At 40.4% G+C, this 26,564-nt stretch overlaps 1 protein-coding gene across 15 annotated transcripts in view; it reads left to right on the top strand.

The window, feature by feature from the left end:
• ATXN1 (ataxin 1) overlaps positions 1-26,564 on the top strand; it is a 276,722-nt gene that overhangs the window by 158,745 nt on the left and 91,413 nt on the right. For all 15 annotated transcript variants that reach the window (XM_038390529.2, XM_043506985.1, XM_043506982.1 and 12 more), the window contains one exon: positions 8,379-8,503. The gene's annotated coding sequence lies outside the window, so the exon portion shown is untranslated. The remainder of the gene's footprint in view (positions 1-8,378; positions 8,504-26,564) is intronic.

Raw genomic sequence — 26,564 nt, 5'->3', positions numbered from 1 at the left:
ATTGTACTTAGTGTACAAAATCTCTTTTATAAATGCAGACTTTCTGCCTGGCTAGGTAAAAGAAGCTGTCACTTCATTTCCATAATGAAGTCATTCCCAGAAGAATTTCATTGTTTTAGCAATAGAATTTTTGTAAAAAGCCTTTTATTTTGCCAGAGCAAGGTAACAGAAATGAACTTTTGAGTGCTTATTCTACAAAACAATTAAGGAAAGCGCAATTCTCTCTTCTTGAGGTGTGGGGATTTGTACATGGTGAATGCTTTACACTCTAAAATGAGAATAAATCCCTAAAATTGAAAGAAGACATGAGCAAAAATCGTTTCTTGTTCAGTAAAGCATCATGCAGCTGCTTCTTCTAATTCTTATCAGCCCAGATTCAGGAAAGGACTTAAGCACGTGCTTAGTTCAGTCTCTATTCTGGAAAACACTCAGCTATGTTCTTACGTGTCCTACTTGACTAGGGATAATTTCTTGAATTGTGGCAAATGATTTATATAGTTATTGTGTCATACTGACAATATAAACTCTATTTAATTTTAAACTCTTTGGGACATGGCCTGTCTTTTTGGTCTGTGTTTGTATACCTCCTAGCACAATGAAGTTCTTGACTAGGCTCCTAGCATTACTGCAATACGACAGCTAATAATAATATTTAAAAAATACCTCTTGGACATTTCTCATTTCTGTCCAAAGTTGTATGTGTCCCACACAAATGTGTCCTCTCCCATTTATTGTAAAAAATTATTTACATCAGAAATAAAGAATCGTGAAACTAATGTTCTAGAATGCGTTAGAGTAAAAGAAGTAATCACACAGCATTTTAAGTTTTCTGTATGAATAACTTTTTGTATCCTTCATTTTGGGTATTTTTAGGATTGGGTATTTGATAGGTCCAAAAATAATTGGTCAGTTGATTGGTCAAATATAATCAAATAATGAGAAAAAGTTCCAGTATTTTAAAGCACTGGTTTATTAGAACAATAAAAAAGCCTTCATTAAATACTTATACCTAATTGCAAAAAAACAAGTTACTTAACTGCAGAGTTATTTTAAATCAGAAAAATGCAAAACTCAATGCAATGAAGTGCTAAAAGATGGAAGAATGGCACTATGATGGGCAAGCAAAAGGGTAGCCTACCACTTACGTGAGGGCATTCTTACTGGAATATTTGACCATGGTCTAATAATAAGCAATGAGATGACTGGTCAACTGACAATTATTTTACTGGTTAGCCAAGCCTAGTCCCACACTGTGTGTCACTTTTGGACACTGGTAGGTCTAGAGGTATGTATTCATGCAGTCAGCTGTAGAGTATTTACACACACATGCACACCGGTAATAATGCTTCAGTTTTAAACACTAGGTTCATAGAAGGGAAAAGTATAATTACACTTCTGGCATTTGCACCACATTCAGCAACTCACATCAAAAGGTGTTTGCCGTTAATGTTTCAACAGGTAATCTCTGGATTAAAAGTCAATTGGTGTTCCTGTTGTTTAATGTTCAGTGTCGACACCATTGAAATCTCTGCTGTAAACACAGTAGTCTTATTAATTATTAACACACACACACACTTATTTATTTATATTTATATTTGGTTGGCTGATTTGGTAAAAGAGACCAGTGAATGGACATGAGCTAGACTGATGATACTGGTAATACTACTTAATGGGAATGTCAGCCTTGAGGTTCTAGTGACCCATCCACTTTTTAAGACCCACACATTCCAGGAGTTCTAAGTCAATAGTCTATGAGAAAATGTCTAGGTGTTTAATAAAGACCTAGCTTTTGAATTGATTACCATCCATAAAAAAATTACTAGTCTGCTGTAGCTGTTCAAATATGCAGTAGGTTCATTGTCTCAGTTCCTGGTTGCACCCACATTTTTGCATAATAGATTTCACAAAAGAAAAAAAAATCTTTGTTATATCGCAGAAGCTTCCAGAGTTATTTTTATTGCTGCTATCTGTCCTGCATTACTGGCCATGAGCTTGAACTGCTACAGACCATTTACATTCCCTTTCCCATTCATTCTGCTCAGTAGACCTGTAGGGATGACCGTGTTAAAAAGATGCATGGAATAAAGTAGTGCTTACGGAAGACTTCTGTGTGAGAATGAAGAAACATTACACACTAAATGAAGTGCAGATCCTCCTGGAGGCCCCTCCTCATGAGCCACTTGTGCTATAACATCTATGGAAAATGGGCCAACTGATAGGTCAAAAGGCTAATATTGGGTGTTTATAAAAAGTGTGTGTGTGTGTGTGTGTGTGTGTGTGTGTGTGTGTAACGTATATATGTTATGTTATATATAATATGTGTGTGAAAAAACACTGAACATATTTGGATGGTATCCCTGTCCTCCCCGGCCCTTTGTATGTCATAGGTAGGGCTACAACTTTGTCATGCAGATTTTTAGTCAATTTCATGGCAGAGGTGCTGGGTGGGTGGCTGGATGAACCATAGTCACAGAAAGGTCATGGCCTAGGGGTGGGGAAGGGTTGGTGCATAAGCCCACCCTGCACTCACCCCGCAGTGGCAGTTCCTGTCCAGCAGGCCTGAGCCCAGCTCCCTGCTCTGGGCACTGCAACCCCGTGCACTGGGTCGCAGTGCCAGTCAATTTTGGCCTGTCCACCCCTCTGTCTCTATCTACGGCGGGGCAAATGCATCAAACCTGAGTGGTGTTGTGACCCCGTGCACTAGGTTGCAGCACCAATCAAATCTGGCCCATCTGCCCCTCTGTAGTTGAAGACTTCATTAAAAAAATTTCAGATTCATTATTACTGTGAACACTGCGACCATCGTGTCAAAATCATACTTTAATAACGAAGAATAATAGTACTATTTATTATTTGTATTCTGATAGTGCCTAGAATTAGGGTCCTGTTGTGCTAGGCACTGTACGAGCACAGAGTTTGAGATGGTCCCTCCCCAGAAGAGCTTACAACCTAAATAAGGGAGTCAAATATTAATCAACAGAGGACATACGAACGTAGTGCTAAAACGTAGTGCTACAAAACGTGGCAGCCATTTGCTTTGTTTTGGTATTCTAGTTCCTCCAAACTATCCTTCCGTTGCCCTACCCTCTGAACAGGGGTCACTTTGCCAAATCTGTATCATCATTGCTGACCAAAGAGCCCTGCTTTCAATATGGTACCACCAGAGACACCTTCCCTCAACAAAATGAAGCATTAGAATGTTCATGTCTGGTTTTTTACATGCACAGTAAATAGGCATTGAGACAGTATCTCTCCAGGGCCACCAGGTGCAGGCAGGAACAGTGGTTAGATTAGACAGTCAAGTGATAATTCCTGAAACCTCTTCCCCAGGTTCTTTGCGATGAGATTCATTACTTGTAAAATTCAGTGAGTGCAATCGTTTATGAGTGAACTTCTCTTCCTCCTACTGACTGCAATATATTGCTGCTGCTGCCCAAGCCATCCTGTGTTACTTGCCTGTGTCCATGCATAGTGCAACAAAAGCAAGTCTGCAGGATGGCTCGGTACCCACAGGCAGAGAACCTTTAATTGTGCCCTTCGTGCATCTGTTAGCACTCGGAAGAGAAAGAGGTGGCAGGAAGCATGTTATCGGGTACAAGATGCCCCATAACACTTACACTTTTATAGTTGAAGAGTGATGGGTGGGGTGCGAAGCAGGAGGAGGAGCAGTAGAGACAAGATGGAAGATGAAGATACAGAATGCTGTTCTAGATGTAGGCAGTAATGGGACCCATGGCTTTCAGATATCCTTTGGGCCTAAAAACTATCACAAAAGTCCAGAAAGTATCTTCCTAGCAAAAGGTCTGAGAATCAGCTTCCTCTTCTCCAAAAGATAATGCTTGCATGGGCTAATTCTATGCAGAAACCAGGAATATTCATGGTTCATTTGTGATATTTTCAGGGAAGAATAATAGGGAGACTGTCTATTACAACCTGATAGATAACGTATCTTGTGGAAGACCCAGATTTGTTTAGGACCTTGGGACTTTGGTTTCCAAGGTTGATGAGGTGGACCAGACCAGTCATGTTGGTCACTAAAGAGGAGCTGTTTATCTTTATTATTGCCTGCTGCCCCGAGTGCATGAGTCACAATACTCTTTGGGCACCTTATCCCCTTTCTAGAGATTTGGCTATTTGCTGAAGAGTTTTCACATTCAACAGCATCACTTTTCTCTCGTGAGTGTGTGCATATGGAGGAAACAGTATTCAGACGGGTAAAAGATGTGGGGGCAGCATGGCCTAGCAGGCTCCCATGGCGTTAAAGGTGGCCTGTGGCTGCTCTTACCCCTAATACAGGGAATGTGACCTGTGGGGACTGCAGATCAATGTGGCTCAAGATGGAACTTTGTAAGGGGACTACAGGACTCAGAAGTCTGCAAGTCTGCATTTCTGTTTTAGGGCCTTCAGGGTGTGCAAAGTGCTGAGGGCTAGATTCTCCACTGCCTTGCACCTTGTTTAGTCATCTACACCTCTGCAAAGTGGGTGCAAAATTCAACCAAATCAAAAGTTTTATACCCATATTGTGCTTATTTACACAAGGTGCACAATAGAGGAGAATCAGGCTCCATGCATCCTCAACTTCCAGGGAGAATTGGGACCTCAAAGAGGAAGAAGGCTGTAGTCTGCCTATTTTATACAAACTAAGGTCCCTTTACACCGCTCTAGCCTTGAAGTGGGTGCAAATGTAATTTTAAGGAACCTTTACACTGCCAGTTCAATTGTAAAGGGGACTTAGTGTAAATAAGAATCAGTTCCAGTAAGTGGAGCCTTTGCACACCTGAATTGTAAATTGTACCCTGTGTAAAATCACCTACACCTCTTGAAAATAGTTTACAAGGTGTTTCCTGATATGACAGGTGATACACATTAGGTAGTTGAAATAGCATATGTTCCAAGAAGACACAGCCTCATCTTTCCCATTCTCGGTGGGACAGAAGTGAACCTGTCCAAGATTATATCCTGCAGAGGGAGAAGAAATGAGGACATTAATTACATTTTTATATGGGTTGAAGGATTAGTTGAGGGATACTAGCAAACAGTGAAACAACTCAGACAGGAACAATATTATCCTCCCTTAAAAACTTTTATTCACTTATGCTAATTTGTGAATTAGGAAAACAAAATGATAGGATGCAAGACAGTAAGGAAAGTGAATGAACAAACTGCTGGAGAGAGAGGCAAAAGATGCTCTCTTGCTGGTTATCCTTCAGATCAAGTTGAAGAGAATTACCTTTTTTCTTCAAGGGGTTGGAATAAATACAGGATGTTGCAAAAGAGCTAATTTCTGATTTTCTGTTTTGCTAATGTAACTGCATCCGTCACATTGTGATTTTAATTTCTTATTTGGACCCTCATGGGTCCAACTTTAATGTCCAGACATAAAATATACTTTCCTCTTCCTCCTGATGGGGTCTGCTGGTCTCTCAATTACAGTGCTGCATTCGATGTGAACCCCTCCTCTCTCCCCCCCCCACACCTCTTAAGGGCAGGGCTATGATATATATTATTATTATTTATGACTTGTATTCCTGTAGTGCATAGGAGCCATAAATACAGCTTCCTCAATCACTTGCAGTTTGTAGTGAAGATGTGACACTAACTATGCTCTGTAACCAGGGTGAAGCCTGGCACATCCAAAACTTTTTCCTAGTTACGTAGCACAGTTAAGGTTTAATCTACGCTACAAATTGAAGCCATGTTATAATTGTTTCAGAAGACGAATTGCTTGTAGTACAGTACCCTAACTTGGTTTATATTGCAGTGTAGATGGGTACTGAGACACCAGCTGTACTTCCCATATAATGTCCCTATGTTCAGAAAAGTAGGCACTCATATCACAGGCTTTGTTACAGATCGCTAGTATTCTTTGGGCCAGGTTCTGATCTCATTTACCGTCAGACCTTGGTTACTGTACTGTCTTCAGTGGAGTTACTCCAAACTCTGACCAGAATGAATGAGAGCAGACCTTGGTTGTTGGTTACAGAGTGTGAGTGGCCCTTATGTGATTATGTGGGAGCAGGTTGCACACATTAGGAGGTTCCCTGGGCTCTTGCCTGCCCCACCAACAGCCATTCAGGGTTACGATCCCACTGTATGTTCCAGTGAGTGCACAGCGCTGCAGGGAGAAGACAGTTGGGTGTGCATGGTGGTGCACCAAATAAAGGATGAACACTGTTATTTTGGAACAGATTGTGCCTGCCTGAGGCAAAATCCCTGCCTACATGCTCTCAAGGCAATTTGCACCATCTAGCCCTTAAGCCTTTAACTATAAAAATGGTTAGAAACATTTGGAGGCAAATGCACTTTGCTTCATAGAGACAGCCGCTAAGCGCGAGTCTGAAACACATATCACAGACTCTGCAGTATTGCTGCATATTTAGCATCCATGAATCTATTTTTTTTCTGGGACCAGCAGGCTTTGTGCAGGTGACTCTAGCCTGGTTAAATTAAAGGGTCCAAGGCCCATTGAGGTCAATGGAAAGACTCCCAGTGACTACAGTGGGCTTCAGATCTTACATGTAGTTTGCTAGTGAAGGTGCACTGGGAGAAAAAGACATAGCCTGAAATTGCATTCAAAAGACAACTGCACAAAAACAGGAGAAACTTTTGTTAGGTAGAAATAGAGTCAAGTTCCAAATAGGAATCAAGTTCCATATTGGTAACAAGAGGTGCTGAGCCAGAAAGGCTCTTTATATTCTGGATCAGGGTTTGATGTACATTCTGTACTCAAATCTCATTCCATACCAGGGACTTGTTAAATGTGGGGCTTAGGTTTGGCTTATTACAGAGGAGACATTTACGTAACTTGAATCTGGATTTGCATTTGGATTTCAAATACCCCTGAAGTTTGGGGCTGTTCAGATCCAGGGCTGGGGCCTATCTCTTCTATGGTGTTTGGGACCTGGGGCAAGAAGAAATTCTAAATTCTTGTTAAAATCAAGGAGAGCTGTTTAGTGTTAAATATTCCTTGGTAGCTCTTTTGAGTTAGTTTGCGGTCCATGTTTCTGCATTAAAGATCAGTGAGAAGAAGTGTAATTTGATTGTCCATCTGTCTGCCTGTCTACAGTATTTATAGTATGCCAATCAGCACAGTATCTAGATGCATGAAATATGAACTATTTAAAGACACCCATTTTAAGGAGACACGAACAATTTGTGGGAAAAGATGAAACTAGGAAGAGGTAGGTAGACCGATGATCAGAAGTAAGTGGGCGCCTAAATCTTTAATTGATGGAAGGTGTGCTCAAGTCAGCCCCTGCTGACCAGTAAAGCATATTTTCAGTGTTCTCTTTGGGACTGCAGCCTGGTGGTTTTGCTGGACCCAGATAAAAAGTTTGAGCCCTGCCTGTTCTTCTTGAAAAGTGCAAAATGGCTGTTAGCCTACCAGAAACTGCTAGCAAATACATGTGTGTCTGTCATACAATCTTCCACTTGTATTCTGTGTCATAATTTACACTTGGAAAAGGGATTTGGCACGACCTGGGGATGAAACTCTAGTTTGGCACTTAAAATGGCATGTTTTTCGTATTCCCCAAACCCATTTATGCAAGTTCTTAAACCTCAGGTATGTATCTCGGGTACAGTAGGTCAGAAAAGTTGGTCAGCGTTGGCCTAAGAAGAGATGTTCCTGGCTCAGGTCACATATAAAAAGAAAAAATAATAACAAAAAATTCAGGTGTGGAAAATACTCATTAGGACAAAAGTACAGCTTTAGTGTGTGTGGGTGTGCGTGCGTGTGTGTTTGGTTTGAATACTCCCGAAGTGCTGCTGCACTATGGCACTTTAGTGTGTGTGTGTGTGTGTGTGGTGTTCTTTGTGGGTGGGTCTGAATGACATCCAAGTGGAAAATTTCACAGCACAGCAAACATGTGCAGTGTGTTTGCTGTTGCAAATGGATTAGTATGAAGTAGACGTGACATATTCCAAATAATGGCCCTGATGCTGCAGAATTATTGGTGGGTTTGGACACTTACTGCTCCACAGAATCCCTAATGATCAGATTCAATGGAAACATAAAAATCCACCAGTGTGGATCCGATCGGGGCTTAGTATGTACCAAACAACAAACGAGTAGTTTTTTTTCCCCCTCATCATGGTAACAAAAATATCCTAGAATTGTTTTAATTATGAATTAGCTTCAGAATCAGACAGTTTGTGGAGTAACTGTTGTGTGCTTTACTTGCTGGTAACAACAGGGGCTCTTTACATTCTGGATCTGTGTTTGATGCACAATCTATAATGGATTCTCCATATCAGCGGCTCATTAAACTGCATTTGGTCCAGTGAGCTATAGAAATCAGCTATTCATTTGTTAGGCAATTGTCTGGATTCTTTTCTCTCTATTCCTCACCTGTTTTTGTTTGTTTGTTTTTTTCCAGGTATTTCTTACATTATTTGAAAGAGAGAAGGCACCGGGGGACCTGCAAACAATCAGGTGGCTTCTGAAAAATCTTTATGGTGAAGGATAATCCAGGACTCCCTGTAGAAGAACATAGTGAATGATGTGAGTTAACAACTGCAGTATAGTCATTTGTAATTATGTCCTTTGATTGGATTTCAATATTTGCGGTTTGGTTGGGACCTAAGTCCTATGAAGTGTTGAGCACACATTGTAAGTTGCTAAGCACCTGTAACTCCTTTGACATCAAAGGGAGTTTGGGTTAGGTTACTAGCCCAGACATTGCACTTCATTATTTAAATTATGCTGTTGAGGTAGAGGTGAGGCACCTAAAGAGTGACTTTGGGTTACTTTTTCCTCAGAGTGGTGTCATTTAGAGTGCTGCAGTTAGTGACACTGCTGTCAGTTTGATAGCTAAATGTGTAAATTCTATTTATTACTTGGCAGATTAAAAAGAAAAAATTGCTCAGGACTAAAGTTTATTATCCAAGACCTCAGTTCAGGAGTTACATACCCACACACATTTTATTTAAATCGTTTGGCCATTATCGTATTAGAGGAACACAAATGTGGTGTGCCTTTCTGAACTTACACTGAAAACTGGAATTAATACAATATTTTGAGCAGGGCATTATATTAGATTTAATGTGATTTTAAAAATAGCTCCTGTATAAATTCTTCTCTCCTCTCATCGCACGAACGTCCATCCATATGAATCAGAATCACATTTACATGTGCTCTTCAAGGGGAAGAATAGCCAGGCGGTTAAGGTCCTGCAGTGTAGAACTGCAGAGTCTCAATGCATAGCTGAGACAGTGGTGTAGGAAGGAGAGATTTAGGTTTATTTGGAACTGGGGAACCTTTTGGGAAAGGAGGAGCCTATATAGGAAGGATGGGCTCCACCTCAACCAAAGCAGAACCAGATTGCTGGCATGTAAAATTAAAAAGGTTGTAGAGAATTTTTTAAACAAATGGTTGGGAGAAAGCTGATGGGCGTGGAGAAGCATACAGTTCAGGAGGAGACATCCTTTAGGGATGAATTTATTTAAGGAGGAACTGTATATCCTACTAAATAGGATAGGAAAGAAGTTGGTAAAACACAAGTAGAGGATAGTGAGGAACAGTCAAATGTAAGAGTCCCATTTAAATACAACACATGAAAGCAAGCAACACGAATTTTCCTCCAGGGCAGATTGGAAGAGGCCCTGGATGTTTTTCGCCTTCCTCTGTAGCATGGGGCACGGGTCACTTGCTGGAGGATTCTCTACTCCTTGAAGTCTTTAAACCATGATTTGAGGACTTCAGTAGCTCAGACATAGGTGAGAGGTTTATCGTAGGAGTGGGTGGGTGAGATTCTGTGGCCTGCGTTGTGCAGGAGGTCGGACTGGATGATCATGGTGGTCCCTTCTGACCTTAATATCTATGAATCTATGAAACAGAATATAGATAAAACATACAAGTGCTTGTATACAAATGCTAGAAATGTAAATACTAAGATAGGTGAACTAGAGTGTGTGGCATTAAATGAGGATATTGACATAATAGTTGTGGCAGAAACTTAGTGGAATGAGGATAATCAATGGGACACAGTAATATTAGGGTACAACATATAAAGAAACGACAGAGTAGGTCGTGCTGGTAGGGAGTGGCACTATATGTGAAAGAAAGTGTAGAGTCAAATAAAGTAAAAATCTTAGCTAAATCAAACTGTACCATAGACTCTCTATGAATAGAAATTCCATGCTTGAACAGTAAGAGTGTGGCAGTAGGAATATATTGCTGACCACCTGACCAGTACAGTGACCGTGATTGTGAAATGCTCAGAGAGAGTAGAGAGGTTACAAAGGCAGAAAACACATTAATAATGAGGGATTTCAGCTATCCTCATATTGATTGAGAATATGTCACCTTAGTAAGGGATGCAGAGAAAAAATTTCTAGACACCAAAAATGACTGCTTCTTGGAGCAGCTAGTCCTGGAACCCACAGTCTATTATAATTCCTTGATAGAGTCAACAAGCATGTAGACAAAAGTGATCCAGTCAATTATAGTGTACTTGGACTTTCAGAAAGCCTTTGACAAGGACCCTCACCAAAGACTCCTAAGCAGAGTAAGCAGTCATAGGATAAGAGAGAAGGTCTTCTCATGGATTAGTAACTTGTTAAATGATAGGAAGCAAAGGGGAGGAATAAATGATCAGTTTTCACAGTGGAGAGAGGTAAATAGCAAGGTCCCCCAAAGATTTGTACTGGGACTTGTGCTGTTCAACATATTCATAAGTCATCTGGAAATGGGGGTGAGCAGACAATACAAAATTACTCAAGACATTTAAGTCCAAAGCTGACTGCGAAGAGTTACAATGGGATCTCATTAACTGGGTGACTGGACAACGAAATGGCAGATGAAATGCACTGATCAACAGCGAATTTCAAAGTAATGTGCATAGGAAACCATAATCCCAAGTACACATACAAAATTATGGGTTCTAAATTAGCTTTTGCCACTCAAAAAATAAAGATCTTGGAGTCATAGTGGATGGTTCTCAGAAAAACGTCTGCTCAATGTGCAGTGGCAGTCAAAAAAGCTAACAATGTTAGAAACCATTAGGAAAGGGTTAGATAATAAAAAGGAAAATATCATAATGCCACTGTATAAATCCATGGTACACTCAGACCTTGAGTACTGCATGCAGTTCCGGTCACCCTGTCTCAAAAAAGATGTATTAGAATTGGAAAAGGTGCAGAGAAGGGTAATGAAAATTATTAGGAGTATGAAACAGCTTCCATCCGAGGACACATTAAAAAGACTGGGACTGCTCAGGTTAGAAAAGAGACAATAAAGGGGGATATGATAGAGGTCTATAAAATCATGAATGGAGTGGAGAAAGTAAATAGGGAAGTGTTATTTACCCGTTCACATAACACAAGAACGAGGGGTCACTCAATGAAATTAATAAGCAGCAGGTTTTTTAAAAAGCATAATGAAGTACTTCCTCACACAACACGCAGTCAACCTGTGGAACTTGCTGCCATAGGTTGTTGTGAAGGCCAGAAATATAACTTGGTTCAAAAAAGAATTAGTTCATGGAGGATAGGTCCATCAATGGCTATTAGTCAACATGGTCAAGGATGTAACTCCATCTGCTCTGGGTATCCCTAAACCTCTGATTGCCAGAAGTTGGGACTGGGTGACGGGGAAAGGATCACTTGAAATTGCCCTGTTCTCCTCTTTTCCCTCTGAAGCATCTGGCACTGGCCACTATCAGAAGACAGGATACTGGGCTAGCGTTGATCTTATGCTCCTGTTCTTATGCTCCTGCAGTCATTAATAAATGGTACTATTCCCATGAAGACATGTTGAAGGGAACTGTGCAAATGATGTAATGTTCATAGTGTTCCAGTGTGTGTTGATTGTTTTCTAGGTTGTGAGGATGCAGTGTGTGTAGAAACAAATTTGAATGTTTTTATGTAGTTTTATATTTTGTGCATTGTTCTAACGGGTCAAGAATAACCCATATTCTTGTCTGAGAGTAAACTTTGAGAATTCCAATGTTTGATAAGTTGCCCTTTAAAAACCTTGTTCAGAACATGCAGCAGTCTTTTATGATGATAGTAGTGTTAATAAAATAGTTGCAGATTCTTCCAGAATGGGCAAGTAGCTTTTATTTGATTTGGAGTGCTTGGATTTTCTCGAAATTGAGTATGTTTAAATAATAAAAATTAAGATGAAGTCCCACATCTGGTGGATTTGAGTACAACATGCCAAACTTCAGCTTCACTGATAGCTGTCCAGATTTTCTTCAAAAGTCTGGAAATTCCCAGCATTCCATATTTGTAGCACATGATGTCAATGACCTTAAGATCTTATTTTTGTGTTTTAATCCAATTACTGCCCCAGGACTACAGTCCACAGAGTGTTGTTGGAAGTGTCCGTGAGTGTGTGTAGGGCAAAAGAATATGACTGGAAATGTGGTTTAATGTTTAGATTGCAAGTGAAAATTATACCAGTGGGTTCGTTCCCCACGGGATGTTTGTCAATATTATCATGTACACATAATTTGACACTCCAGTCAAATTCAGGCAGATATGGGTGTATCGGTTACATTCTTTTCGCACTTTGAACGTTTTCTTGCAAGGATTTATTTTGCAAGCTGATGTGCTATGACACAGCACAGAATGGCAGTACTAAAAAAGTACTGACATGCCACGCTTGTGAGGTGCTGGCAGGAAATGTTTGCTCAGGCACCTCCACTGATTGCAGCACACTAGTACTGCATGCAGCAGGGAGTGGTCCAGGTCTCATAGAGCATGGGTTTTTTTAGGTCAAGACCATTCATATAAACTCCACCGAGAAGCTAACTGTCGCCCATTACAGAGAATGTAGCCTCTGTGTAATATGCTTTCTGTCTGATTCTATTCTGCAACACCTTACATTTCTGAAAGGTACTCAGGGCAGTGCCACTTAGAGCACATTGTGGTGATCTACTGAGGTGATATCGAGGCTCGTGTTGGAAAGAAAAAATAGTAGGCTTCTTGCCAGGTGCAAACGAAGAGAAAGTGCTCCTGGCCACAGCTCTTACCTGGGCATCCAGGAGCAGTTGCTTTTGAGGAGCCATTGATGACTGATGGAAAGCACTTTAAATGTCACCTGACTTTGTATCTGGTCACACTTTGTTTCAGCTTGGAGAACTGTGCTACAACAGCTTGGCAATCAGCCAGTCTCTCTGCCTTCTAACAAAGAAACCAGAATACATGAAACAGGGATTGGTAATTTTCTTAGGAAATATCAGCACATAAATGTTTTAATTAAAAATATCATTGTTCTCTGTCCACGTTAATTTCAGTGGTGTGCTCTCTTGTTAGGAGGTGTGAGAGCAATCTGTCCTTTCACATTTTGAACAGTAGCTCTTCTGTTTCTTATAATCCCATTATTTCACTACCAGTCACATTTCAGAGCAAAAACTCAGTGAGTTGGGATCAGCACACTGAATCCACCTAGAAACAGTTTCATTGGCATCATTTTACTCCCTCCCTTCCTTCTTTTCCCTCCTCCTTTTCCCTCATTTGGATTAAACAAATTTCTTTACAGTTTGCTTGTACAAATTAAGTCCACACAGTGTCTTTGCAGAGAGAAATGGAGAGATCATGAAAGTCCCTTAGGCAGGAATGTTATTTCATTTAGTACAATAATACAAGGGAAAGTTTGGGTTTTTTGCTGTTGTGTGTCTGGTACCTTGTATTTTCCAGCATAAAATTTTCAATTAATATTTTCCTGGTAGTAGTCAAATGGGCTGAAAGAATGTATTTTGTTTAAACTCTGAAAATATATTCCTCCCCACACCCTTAGAAGCAGCAAATAAATCTCCCTGTCTTCCTCAAAAAAGGTGTGTCTTTACATATTTGCACTTGAGCGAAAACCTCTGGCATGGTTTGTGGGAATGGGAAAATAAATGTCTAAATCATCTGTGTGGAAATAAGTTAAATACCCTCATTTGCTCTCTCTGGTTCTGTCTACACTGCCAACACCCTGTAAACACCCGTGGCGGGCCCATGTCAGCTGACTCATGCTATGGTGCTATTTAATTGTGGTGTAGATGTACGGGCTCGAGCTGGTGAGTGGGTCCCAGAGCCCAGGCTTCAGCCTGAGTCCGAACATCTGCACCGTAATTAAACAGCTCTGTAGCCTGGGAGCCTAAGTCAGTTGACGTGGGCCAGCTGGGGGAGTTTTATTGCCAAGTAGACATACCCTGTGTTTAGCTTTTACTTTGAGCAAACTAGAGGTGGCCGGCTAGTAAACATCCCTGGTCCTTTGCTGTGACAAGCCTTTTAATGCTTGACTTCAATGGGAATTTGCCTGAGAGAGGACTATATCGGTCTGAGTAAGGATCTTAGGACTTACTCCCTAAACTTTAGCGCCGGTGCTGTTTCATTTTCAGTATTTTGCTGTCCCTTCCCTACTCCTTACCCCCATCAGTCCCTTCACGCTGGACCTCCCTTATCGATACTTTTCCCTCACTCCTCACTGTAGGTTGTTTTTTCTGGCACCTTAACCTATGGCAGGGACTTTCCGTGAACAGCTCCTTCCGGAGATGTCAGTGCTGCTTCCTGACTTGACTGGCAGGGATCACTGTAGTCCAGGAACACCCTTTCCCTGAAGCGCCACCTTCTTCGCATCTGTTCAGCCTCCCACTTGTGCAGCGGCAGCAGCCCTCTGAGGAGGAGGGTTAAACCTGAAGCATAAACAAATTGCGAAAGGAATATGCTAATGGGCCTTGCCCAGTGGCACTTTGAGTGCAGCTTGATCCGCGAGACTGGATTGCTGCGTTGTTGGGAAAGATGCGCAGTTGTGTACTCTGACAATGGCAAGCTCTACAGACCTTGAAAAGTCAGTGGAAAGTTTTGACACACTGTTGAACGTTTTGAATGTGCTTGTTTCTGAACTCCTTTTGCATCTGTATTCTAACCACTTCAGGGCTTTAGAAGGAATTTACCAGGCTACCAACAAAGAGAGAGAACTGTATTTTTCCCTTCTTGCAAGCAAGTGCCCTGTACATGCCATTTCGTATTTATAGGGATAGAGTAGAAAGCAGGAATTGCCATCATTTGAAAAATGTCTCTCTGAAATAGCAGTAATTTATTCTCAGGCTTTATTCTTGATTAAGAGCTACAGACAGCTGCAGCTTCCCTTTAAATAGCAATAGCACTCTATAAGCATGCTATACATTGGGCTTCAGGTTTCTGACATTTCTCTGCCAAAAATCAGGAGTATTTCTTACCAAATAAATGTTCATTCAGAAAGCCCGATTTCCTGGCTTTTATTTTACAGCACCTGCTTTCAATGGACAGACTAGAACAGCTCAGACTGGCCAGTTGGGAGAGGAAGTTGAAACTGTTTGGCTCTCTTTTGGCATAAAGAAATCTGTAACAGTAAGTCCAGGCCTTAGTTTTGGCAGATCTTTGGCTGGTAAATATTGGTTTAAAGTGAAAGCTTCAGAAATACAGAACAGCTACTGTACATATAGACAAATGAAATAGGCTGTTGCAAATTATGAGGTGGTCATTCCATCAAGAGATTCTGATGATGTGATAAAGCCCAAACACTCATTTGACTCAGCAGTACCCAGACATCTGCATTCATGTCTGCACAGCCCCCCTAAACTCCTCTGCTGCTTCTCCAGACTCCTTTTCTCCTGCCTGCTGCTGCCCAAAGTCCCCATTTCCTACCTTTCCTTCTCCCTGCTGCTTTTTTCAGACTGTGTTGCTGTGCTTCCTCCTTCAGTTTTTCAATTGCTCATCTGCCTCTCTGCCGCTTTCCACTCAGTGCTGCCAGGGCCTACCACTTCAGTGAAAGGCTTTGCTGTTGCAGCAGCACTAGTTGGTTGAGTCTCATAATTCAGGGTTGTGTTGTTGCCCTCATAAATTACGGGATTTTTTCCCCCCTGTATTCATGGCTTGCAGTTTGCAATCCATGTATTAAAATAATTTTAAGTTGGATCATTCATTACTTTCCCCTTGCTTTCTTCTTGGCCTATGTCAAGGTTCCTTCCCCACTCTGAACTCTAGGGTACAGATGTGGGGACCTGCATGAAAACCTCCTAAGCTTACTTTTACCAACTTAGGTTAAAACTTCCCCAGTGTACAAACTATTTTACCCTTTGCCCTTGGACTTCCACTGCCACCACCAAACGTCCGGGTTTATTTTTTGAGAAAGAGCTGTTTGGAAACGTCTTTCCCCCCAAAATCTTCACCAAAACCTTGCACCCCCCGCCTGGGGAAGGCTTGATAAAAATCCTCACCAATTTGCATAGGTGACCACAGACCCAAACCCTTGGATCTTAAGAACAATGAAAAAAGCATTCAGTTTCTTACAAGAAGAATTTTAATATAAGAAAAGGTAAAAAGAATCAGCTCTCTAAAATCAGGATGGTAAATACCTTACAGGATAATTAGATTCCAAACGTAGAGAATCCCTCTTGGCAAAACCTTAAGTTACAAAAAGACACAAAGACAGGAATATCCATTCTATTCAGCACAGCCTATTTTCTCAGCCATTTAAAGAAATCATAATCTAACGCATATCTAGATTACTTACTAAGTTCTAAGACTCCATTCCTGTTCTGTCCCTGGCAAAAGCATCACACAGACAGACCCTTTTTTTCTCCCTCCCTCCAGCTTTGAAAGTATCTTGTCTCTTTATTGGTCATTGTGGTCAGGTGCCAGTGAGGTTATCCTAGCTTCTTAATGCTTTACAGGTGAAAGGGTTTTTCCTCTGGCCAGGAGGGATTTTAAAGGTGTTTACCCTTCCCTTTATTTTTATGACAGCCTATATAGCTTCCAAAAAACTGAGAAGTTATAATTTCTCCAGGGCTAAAATCCAAGCCTTTGATAGGCAGGTATGGTTCCTGGGGTCACTACATGTTGCTACTGGTTATCAGCATTGTAAAACTTATCCTGCAGAACAAAGAAAGCAGGGCACAGAGGTTGTTCTTTTCTCTTACTATGGCAAGCTCTAGTTTCTCACTTTCTCATGCCTTTTCTTCCTTGTCCTCCAAGCAAATGGCTGTAAGTTTAGGACTCCTGTGTTTGTGGTGAGGACAGGTTTTGCCTGAGCAAACAGATATTTTTGGCAGTCACTTTAGCTTTTGGCTGTCAGTCTTGTTTCATGACCTCTCTTTCAGGAGAGCAGGCAGTGATAGTACATTGGATCAAGCAAGCAAAGTAAGTAAGGTAGGTTAGTTTGTTAATTGTTATAGTGTGTAGGGGATTGCAGTATGGTCTGTGAGTGAAATGTGGCTTATGAAATTTGACAGCGTAGCTTGTGCTTACTTTCATTTTTCATATGCTGATGTGATCTGTAGAGGCTCCAGATCCTAGGATGCAGTGTGCTTTGGCCCAAAAGGCCCTCTACTCAGATCAAGATGGAGCACTGTGAGAGCACTATAGACTCGATACACCACACTAGTGCATTAAAGTGCTCCAGTTTACATGAATTACACATGGTGCTTAGCTGGACAAAGCTTGGGTGCCTCTGCTGTTCAGGTACAAATTTTGTCTCCATTCTGCATCATCTTCTTGTCATTCTGGGCACGTGGCACCTGAGGCACATTGTGCATATGCTAAGAAGACGACTGATTGTAGTACTGCTGTGTTTGTACAGCTCTATTGGTGATATATTTCCCTATGCTCATAATGACGCTAGTAGTACCTAGCAACATGCCAGTGCTACTGTAAAGGCTGTAGCAAGAAAGGAATGTAAGTTAAGCTTGCTCATAAGAGAATTTTCCACTTTTCTGTGCTGGGCATGCATCCAAAAGGAGAGGTTGATGTCACTGGTGTGCTAGTTACAAGGGATCGTGGACCAATGAGTCCTGCTAGTAGAAATACTATTCCATTGAGAATAACATGCTCATTCATGTCTATTACAGATTTGTTTGCAGCCTGCCAGGTGTGCTGGCCTCATCCTGTATGTGTTGTGTAAGGATGGTATATGATCTCAGAGAAATTGGTGGTATCTGTGTTTCTTCTGACTGAGTTTCATGTTTCTGGTTGTTAATCAGCACTGGTGTTCAGCGTTACGGACACTGACAAATGTTTCTGATGCATCTGATGGCACAGAGGTCAAGAGAGAGATGATGAAGCAGCAAGTTACCAGGGTTGCTCTTGGCTTCTTTCCCTGTCGACATGTCAGAGCTAGAGACAGATCAACATAACCTAAGGATATGTAGTCTTTCATTTGGCTATAATGGATTCTCCAAGCTACTCTTTAAATAACAAAGCTGTTCTTCCTACTACTGCAAATCAAGTTTACTGCAATCAGTTACAATAAAAAAGGTCTGTTTAATTTTATTTTTGTATGAGGATGGAAGAGGATCTTATGGACTGCCCATTAGCTGCTAGGCTAGTTAGCCTTCACTCTGAACTGGGGTGCACTAGTAGTTCTCTTTCTTTCACTGCAGTGTAGGTTTCAGTCATCTTTCAATAGTGAACTCTGTTGAAGAATTAAAAAAAAATAAGGCCAATAAAAATGTCAGGCAGGCCTGGTAGGAAAGTTGGTATGTCTGGACTGAAGTATAGGATGCTGGCTTTCTTGGTAAGTGGAAATTTGTGAACAGAGCTGATGTGTGAGACACAATATGAGAGGAAAACCTCAGAAAGGCACACCACCAAAAAATTGTGCTTTAAGCTTTAATCTGTGAGCAGCTTGTTTCTTTGGCAAACGTACCATGTTTCCTCAATGTCCTGTTTCAGCATTTCTGATGTAAATAATTTACAAAAACAAACCTGAGGTAACACCAAGTTTGTGTGAGATGGAAGTGAGTTTGATGCTCAGTGAGGGATAATTGACAGGAGGAAGTGTAGCGCAGGGAGATGACTGCAGCAGCTGACACATTATACTTTGTAATTATTGAAGGATTGAAGGGTTGGATGGGGGCTGTGTGTTTGTTTTGCTTTGAGATCATGAGTTTTAGGCAGCTCTGTTAAAAGTAAAATTAACTCGTGTTGAACTGAAGCCAAGCAGTGTATCTTCCTCTTGCACTCAGATTCCAGGATTAAGGCAACACCTCTTAAATGCACTTCATGTTTAACTAATTTTTTTTCTTTTATTACAAGCTAAATTATGGTAAATTTAATTCCCCACTGGGCAGACAGACAGCAGCATAGATACAGGTACAAGTTCCATTCCCATTACAGTTAACTAGTGAAACCCATCAAACTGCAGATGTTTGGCTTGAAAAATCTTCTTCCTGTTCCTGATCTTGTTTGCAAAAAGAGAGTGAGCTACTGTGTCCACCATCTTAACAGTGGTGCCTTGTGTTAAATTAATTGAAGCAAGTGCTCTTCATTAGATCAGGTATTGCTTTGATTCTGATCTAGTTCTCTCTTTCCTACAGGCACCCTTAGACTTTCCCACTTCCAAATCACTTTGTCCGTCTGGTTAGTGTTTTCATTTGGTGAAATACCATAAATTTATAGCAATTAATATAGTGTTCCCTTCTTCCCCTTCACCTGCCAAAACACTTGGGCTGCTCTACAACAGAATAAAAACAGTACAGGACAAACATTATAAGAGAGTACCCTCCGAAAAAGAATGCACAATGAAAACTGTTGTGTTGTAAACTTCAGCACGTACAACATGGCAGTAAACATCATGTATTGATCTGTAAGCCTCCTGCAGTTCTTGGCACAAGAAGAGGCCATGGGAACTGACCCATCATTTTCTTTCACCTTGCTTCAGCTGTAGTTCAGTGAGTAAAAAGGGTCAGATATTGAAGGTTTACCAGATGGCATATCAAGAAGCAATCTCAGGAAACCTGGTGAATTGCAATCAGGGCACGCAGTGTTAGGGAAAACACTGAACAAGCACCCATACACCTTGTAATAGCCCTCTTCTGCGCCCTCCCCCAGACCAACAGAGACTGTTTGGCCAAGTAAGATCCTGTCAGTGCTGACAAATATGGATTTTCTATTATGGTTCTTATTCTAAACATGATGCTTTGGAGTTCCAAGAGGGCAGAGGATAGGTGAGGAACAAGAAATCCTAGACAGACCATAACAATTGATGGAAAAGGGGAATGAAATTTAAAGGAGTTTGATTTTTTTTTTACAGCCTTACACCCTACTCTTCCAATCATCATTATCATCATTCTTCCCATGCCATCAGGTGCATAAGGCAGAAATCAATTGGCATCCCTATCCTAGTATTTTTAGATGCAATATTGCCACTTCAGCTACCCTCTTCAGCCATCCTCCAAGAACTGCAGAAAATTGGCCAATGGCTTAGGTTGGGTCAGGAACCTAGTTAGTTATCTGTGTACCTCCCCCACAAATGGGATTCTTATCAAATTAAAATTTAGAAATCGCATTCATGCTTCACCCAAAAGTAGGGCACCATAGCTAACTGAAGGCTATGTTAAAGACCTACTGTATCTCATCACCCATTGTTTTTACACATAAGACTCTATTCTAATGAAGCTGATTGCGTGTTAATTTTATCTGATTAGCACAAAATGCTGAGAGAGATTTGGGATGTTTTGCTTTGATTGGTGCTATGTAAAAGTTGTTAATATTTTGACTCTGATGGTGATTTAGGATTACATGATAAAACCAGGAGTGGGTAATCGTTACAATTTGGTATTTTAACATATTCCCAATTCTAATTGTGCTCATGAGCATTAAGAAGTAGATAGGTTTGTTATAAAATGTTGCTTAAAAGAAAGTTATTGAGCATACTGGAGCCAGTTTTCAAAAGTTAATAACTGAACAGTTTTGGTGTCTTCAAAATAAATGAAAATAACAAAAACTAAAACTTCTTGCTCAGCATAGTAGTGTGCTGGAAATGGCCTCTTGCTTTCTGCTTTGTTCCCCTGACTGGCATCTTCCTGAGAAGTGCAGTTGGGAATGAATACGTGTGTGTGCGCGCGCGCGCGTATCTATCTATATCATCATGTGTCTGGTAATGTAAAAAGTGAATACAAAAAGCCCAGAACATATGCTGTTTTTGGCAAGTAATTTATTTTGGTTGCTTGACTTCCTGATTCTTCTCACTTAGAGGGTGCATTAGTGCTTGGTGAATCAAGTCCACAGTGTGATACTTACACCTCTTTTTGGACCATCTTATAAAATGGATAATCCTTAGGATATCATGTCAGCAGTAGAATGGATAAGTAACTGTGTTGTATTGTTCGGGACTGGCAGTTGCAGCTTCATTCCAGGATGGGGTTCACGATCTGCGGTCATGAAGGGTCTGAATACACTGCAATAAAACACCTGTGGCTGGCCTGTGTCAGCTGGCTCAGGCTGCGGGGCTATAAAATTGCAGTGTAGAGGTTCAGGCTTCGTGGGGGCCAGCCAGAGGAGTTTTATTGCTGTGTAGACATGACTTAAGTCAGTGGATAGCATTTTGAAAGAGTGGAGAAAACTTTAACTGAAATGGCTGGGTCGGACTCGAAGAGGAAGAGTTTGCTGTTCTAAAACATAGCACACATTTTAGACATTCTTATCAGAGCACTCAGTTAAGCTGTTATGTGGAATACTGATAAAGTAATGTGTGATAACAGGCTTCGTAATTTAAAATGCCCAAACTTGGCACGTGCTATAATATTATAAAATAGTAACACCAATGAGACTCGAGTTTTGGAATTCCTGGTTCTGCTTACTTGCTTCACTAACAGATCATTGCATAAACATTGACTTAATGCCTTCTATACTAGAGAGATATGCTTTGCTGTCAGAAGGGATGTTTGGTCTAGGCTGGTTCTGCATAGTCCCATATGGGAGTAGCTAATATTAGCTGGTCTTTAAGGAGAGGGGAAAAGCTAACGTTTTACTTTATCACCAGTGGATTTGCTGGAAGTCTGTTTTATGTAAATTACATCAGTAAAATAGTATGTAGATGATTTTTCTATTTAATGGTAGAATCTCACCTGTGTCCCCTGTGAATGCTGATGATAGATTTCACTGAATTGGCAGATAGGAATTTGCCAGGAAGCATTAAGTGGACAACTTGTTCAAAGCACTGTCTTAAACTGACTCTCAGTCAGGATTTAAGAATACAAACAAAAACTGGGTAGAAAGCGGTAGGTGAATGAATGGATCGCCTGGGTGAGGATGCAAATGTCAATTTATATATAAAGCTTTTATTTCACTCTTCAAAATGAGCCCACCCCTTTATCACCCTGAGTACAGTGGATGAGTTTCTTGATTACAAACTTGGGCCATGATGCTACCAGATGATCTGTGCAGGCACAGTGGGCTGCCTATTTACCTTGTCAGGACTGGAATGCTGAAGCAAGAGAGCAGTGCTTCTCCATCGTCAAAAAGAGAAATTAGAAAGCAGATAACTGACCTTGTGTTGGCAAAGGCTAGCTCCAAAGGTAATGCTTAAAAGTAATGCTCGGTGTTTTTCAAAAAAGCCTTTCAAGAAAATAAACATAATTACAGCAGCATGGACCTTCTTAAAAGGGCTAGCTTCAAATGGTTTACTGATTTGGTTAGTATTTTAAGGCTTGAGCTCTAATGTAGGCCAGGGGCTATAATTTTTTATTCCTCCTGCTTCAATACTTAAGAATGTTGTAAACGGTAAAGCACTCTGTCCAATTCACTGTCTAATATGCAAACTGGTTATGATTTCACTGTTGCTGAAACTAAAAATTGACTTGTGCAAAACTCAGTTTTGTGTCTATCATATGGCCCTTCAAGACCCTGGATATGGGTCTCGAACAGTCCATGTTTTTGGAGCATGTGTCAGTGGAGCCCCAATCTTGGGAGCACTCCCTATGCAGCTTGACATAGATGAATCAGCAGAATTCCGAAATTCTGCCCTTGATTACACCTTTGTGTACCCTATTTACTTCAAAGAGGGCTGCTAAGATCTAACTGTCCAGAAGAATTTGACCCCTTGTGATGAATAAAGTTGCAAAATAATTGCAATGTGATATTGGGGCGAAACATGGTGAGTTTTAATTTGTGACCTTTTATTAATATGTGATGGTAGAGACATATTCCATGGTACTCTTTCATATAGCTTCGTGTATAAATCTCAAGATCTCTTATTTGTTTTGTTTTAAATTTTAAAATTCACCTTTCTAACAAATAAGCATAAATAAGTATTTCTGCACATAGACTTAAAAAAAAGAAGAAATGAGGGAAAGTGCTTTTTAAATATTGTTATTTAAAGCAGTCCCTTTTCATTCGTGGGGAAGAAGAAAAACAGTAAATCTCCAGCCCTGGTCAAAATTTAGTTAAATAGCATTAAACATGGTCAGATTAAGTACAGTCAAGCCGTAACTGAAGTTAGAACAATGTGTCTTTGAGGGAGTTTCTCTTGGAGTTTTAAGTAGAGTTGGGCAAAGGAAAAAGCTGGCATATGGATCCAAACTTTCCAAAATTTGCTGGTGTTTAGATCCAGTTTTTTGGTTTTGAAATGCACTAAACACCAGTCAAAACAAAGTTAGGATTCAGATCTCAACTTTCTCAAAGTTCAGAGTTGCTTAGATTTGTGTTTTTGATTCAGGCCCAACTGTAGCTTGAAGAGACCATCTTGTGCTTTCCTTATCTGTTTTTGTATCCACGTGTCATATCCTGTCTCATCTGATACTCAGATTATGATCAAATGTCAGGATATGTATACAGTGCCTAGCACAATGGAGCCCTCCCTAACCTCTGATTGGGGCCTTTTGTCACTATCACAATACTAATAATAAATAACAACAGAAAACGCAATGACTAATTGTTTAGTCATCTAAGGGAAAGGTACACACTAGAAACAAGTCTTCTCTTGAAATGAGTGTGACATCTCTTGGTTTCTACAGTATCTTTGAAATTCTTCTCTTTGTCTCCTTCCTACCAGTTAAGAGACTAGTAAATGCCCAAGTTCTGTCACTTTACTAATACAACCTTTTGCTTTCTGGCCTCCCACTATTCCTCAGAATGCTGCTGCTGCTTCCATTTTCTTTTCATGCTGCTCTGACCATGTCTTCTTATCACTCTTGGATCAGTGGCTTTCCTCCTCTTCTGCATAAAGTTCAAGCTCCTTTTCTTCAGGGCATCCATGTCTCACCCGGCAACTTGACCTCAGCACTCCTACCATCACACATCCCGCTGCTCCCCGCTACCCAAACATCACTCTTTCAGTAAATATGCCCTTTGTTTCTGTTACTCCTATCTAACTTTGTGTCTTCATCCCACTGCTTTCCACTTAATGTAGATTAAGTTCCCTCATTCTCCTCCTTATATCCATTTGCATTGTGACACGTTGCAATTACGATGACCACCCGCCACTCCAATTCTATATTTTATTACCTTATATTGTTCAGTATTGTACCAGCTTGTGTCTTTATAGTGCTCGCCTATTGGTGCACGGAAGCTGTTTATTTGTTTGGCACAGCTCTCCTACTTTATATTGCTTTGTACACTGATGGCACTATAATAGTAGTAATAAAATTGTGGGAAGGCTAATGCGTTATCTCATGTTCAGTAACTCCTGTTGTAGGGAGCATGTGTTTGTTTTGTACGCTTGGATGCTGTTTTTAGCTAGTACTGTATATTAAAAAGAGATATTTAAATTTGACTAACCAATCTTCATGGCTGAGAGAATAAGCATCAAAAGATATGTGGGAGCTGCTGTCTGAGTGATGCCAGTACTTTGTGTCTTGCATTTGGTGATATACGTAGCTTTGACTCAGAAGTTTCCATTGACCTGTGAACCCTGATAACATCAAGATAGTTTACTTTGGGGAGAGACTCTAGTACAGTAATAAAATTCAGCTACTGACTAGTAAGCTTGAATAGAGCCCTGCATGGATACAAAATTTGTATCTGCATCCAATCCGTGATCCGCAAACATGGTCCGCGGATATGCACGGATACGAATATAAAGTGGATATCCACAGATTTGCAGGGGTCTAAGCATGAGCTCTTTTTTCACAAAAGGAAGGTGATTTGCAAGCTGAATTTTAGGAAGGAAATATTTGTGAAAGGACTTTATCCTTTCATCTGGTGTGTAACAAAGTGAGCAGCTCACCATGGCCTCTTTAGTTTCTGGCCCAAAGAGCTTACAATCTATACATGTAGATTGGCTCCTAAATTAACCTATGTGCTTAGTCAGTTTGTAACTAATTACTTCAGGTTTATCCTGCTGTGGCTCTTTGTAATGGATGAGCAAACATACATTAAGAATCACCGTGAACTTTTGTTCAAAACCCAAAACTTGAATCAAACTGAATTTTTCATAGAGGGTTTCAGACCTTTTAGTTATTAACCTTTCATTTATTATTGTTTTTCTTTTATTTTTGTGCACTTCTGTACATCCTTCTTTCATAAATTCATTAAAGTTGGAGGTGCAAAAGACCTGTTAATGTAAGTCAGCCAGTCCATTTTCGTGACAACACAGGATTGTTCCCTACAGTGTATTTTCAAGAGTTTTGACCATCTAGTTTCAAATGTCCAGAAGTCCCAGGGTTTCCACCACTTCCTTTGAGACTACATACCACAGCCTAATAGATCTTGTTTCATCGTATTCAACCTAAGTTATTACCTCTTTAAATTTCCTCCCATAGTCCTTGTTATACCTCACACATCATCTGAAGTAATTCCTCCCTTTTTGTTGGCTATTATCATGCTCTTTTGACATTTCATTTGGGACTGGAAGCAGAAATACTGATATACAACAAATAGGTATTCTTACAGTATTTCCAAAATGACCGAAAGCAAGTGGCAATGGAAGTTTCATGAGAAGCTGTTCTCATGAGATGTCAAGCCTGATTTTTTTGACCAAAGTATGGATATACTGTGGATAGACACCCAGACTTTTTGATGCATATACGAACCAAACACCTGAACCTTTTGTATTTCACCTCTCATTGACTGAAGTGGTACTACAACACCTTTAATTTCTGATATCCTCATTTTATATGTCTCCCTTTAATTTCCTTTTTCCCTTCTGGTCTCATTTTTTTATCATCCTGCCTGTTCTCTCTGCTCCCTGACCACTAGATTTTTTCTTTTTCATAGTAGACAGTAGAGTCCCACATGGCCCCACCATCTGGAGCAACTTCCCTGACTCATGTTCCTTATGAGATTCATCTCTTAAACCTGCCCTGTACGTGTTAAGCTTCTTTCTAATTAAACAATCATTGTCTGCCCAGAGGTTTCTAGTTTCCCTGAGCTAACTCATTTTCCTCACAACATGTAGTCTTTGCTATCCTCCTTCACTTCTATGTTAGGCAGATGAGATATGTTGCAAGCTATATCTATTAGCAGCGTGGACATACAGGCCCTGATACAGAAAAGCGCTTAAGTGCATACTTAAGTCCATCCCTGTTTGGGACAGCCCTTAAGCACATGCTTAAATCCTTTTTTTCCAGTAGATTTAGTTAACTTAAAATTAAGCTTGTGCTTAAATGATATTCAGTATAGGAATGCTTTCCCAAATAGTGGCCCTATACAGTATAATCAACTGTGAAGCGCATGGGTATTTTCATGTGAAAGATGCCAACGAAAAACACATGGTGTGGTAGATGTGTAATGGAAGTTTGAAGCAGAGGAGTGAGATATTAAGTATGATTTGAAATATGTATTCTCTCTTCTCTGAAAGAAAAACTGAAAATATCATAAAATCAAACAAAAAATGACAGCTTTGATTTCTGGTCTGTCATTTTGAAAGTGTG

The sequence above is a fragment of the Dermochelys coriacea genome, chromosome 2, assembly GCF_009764565.3.
Source record: "Dermochelys coriacea isolate rDerCor1 chromosome 2, rDerCor1.pri.v4, whole genome shotgun sequence".
NCBI lineage: Eukaryota > Metazoa > Chordata > Testudines > Dermochelyidae > Dermochelys > Dermochelys coriacea.
Note: the sequence above shows the minus strand (reverse complement) of the source record. Positions and strands in the feature narration are given on the sequence as shown.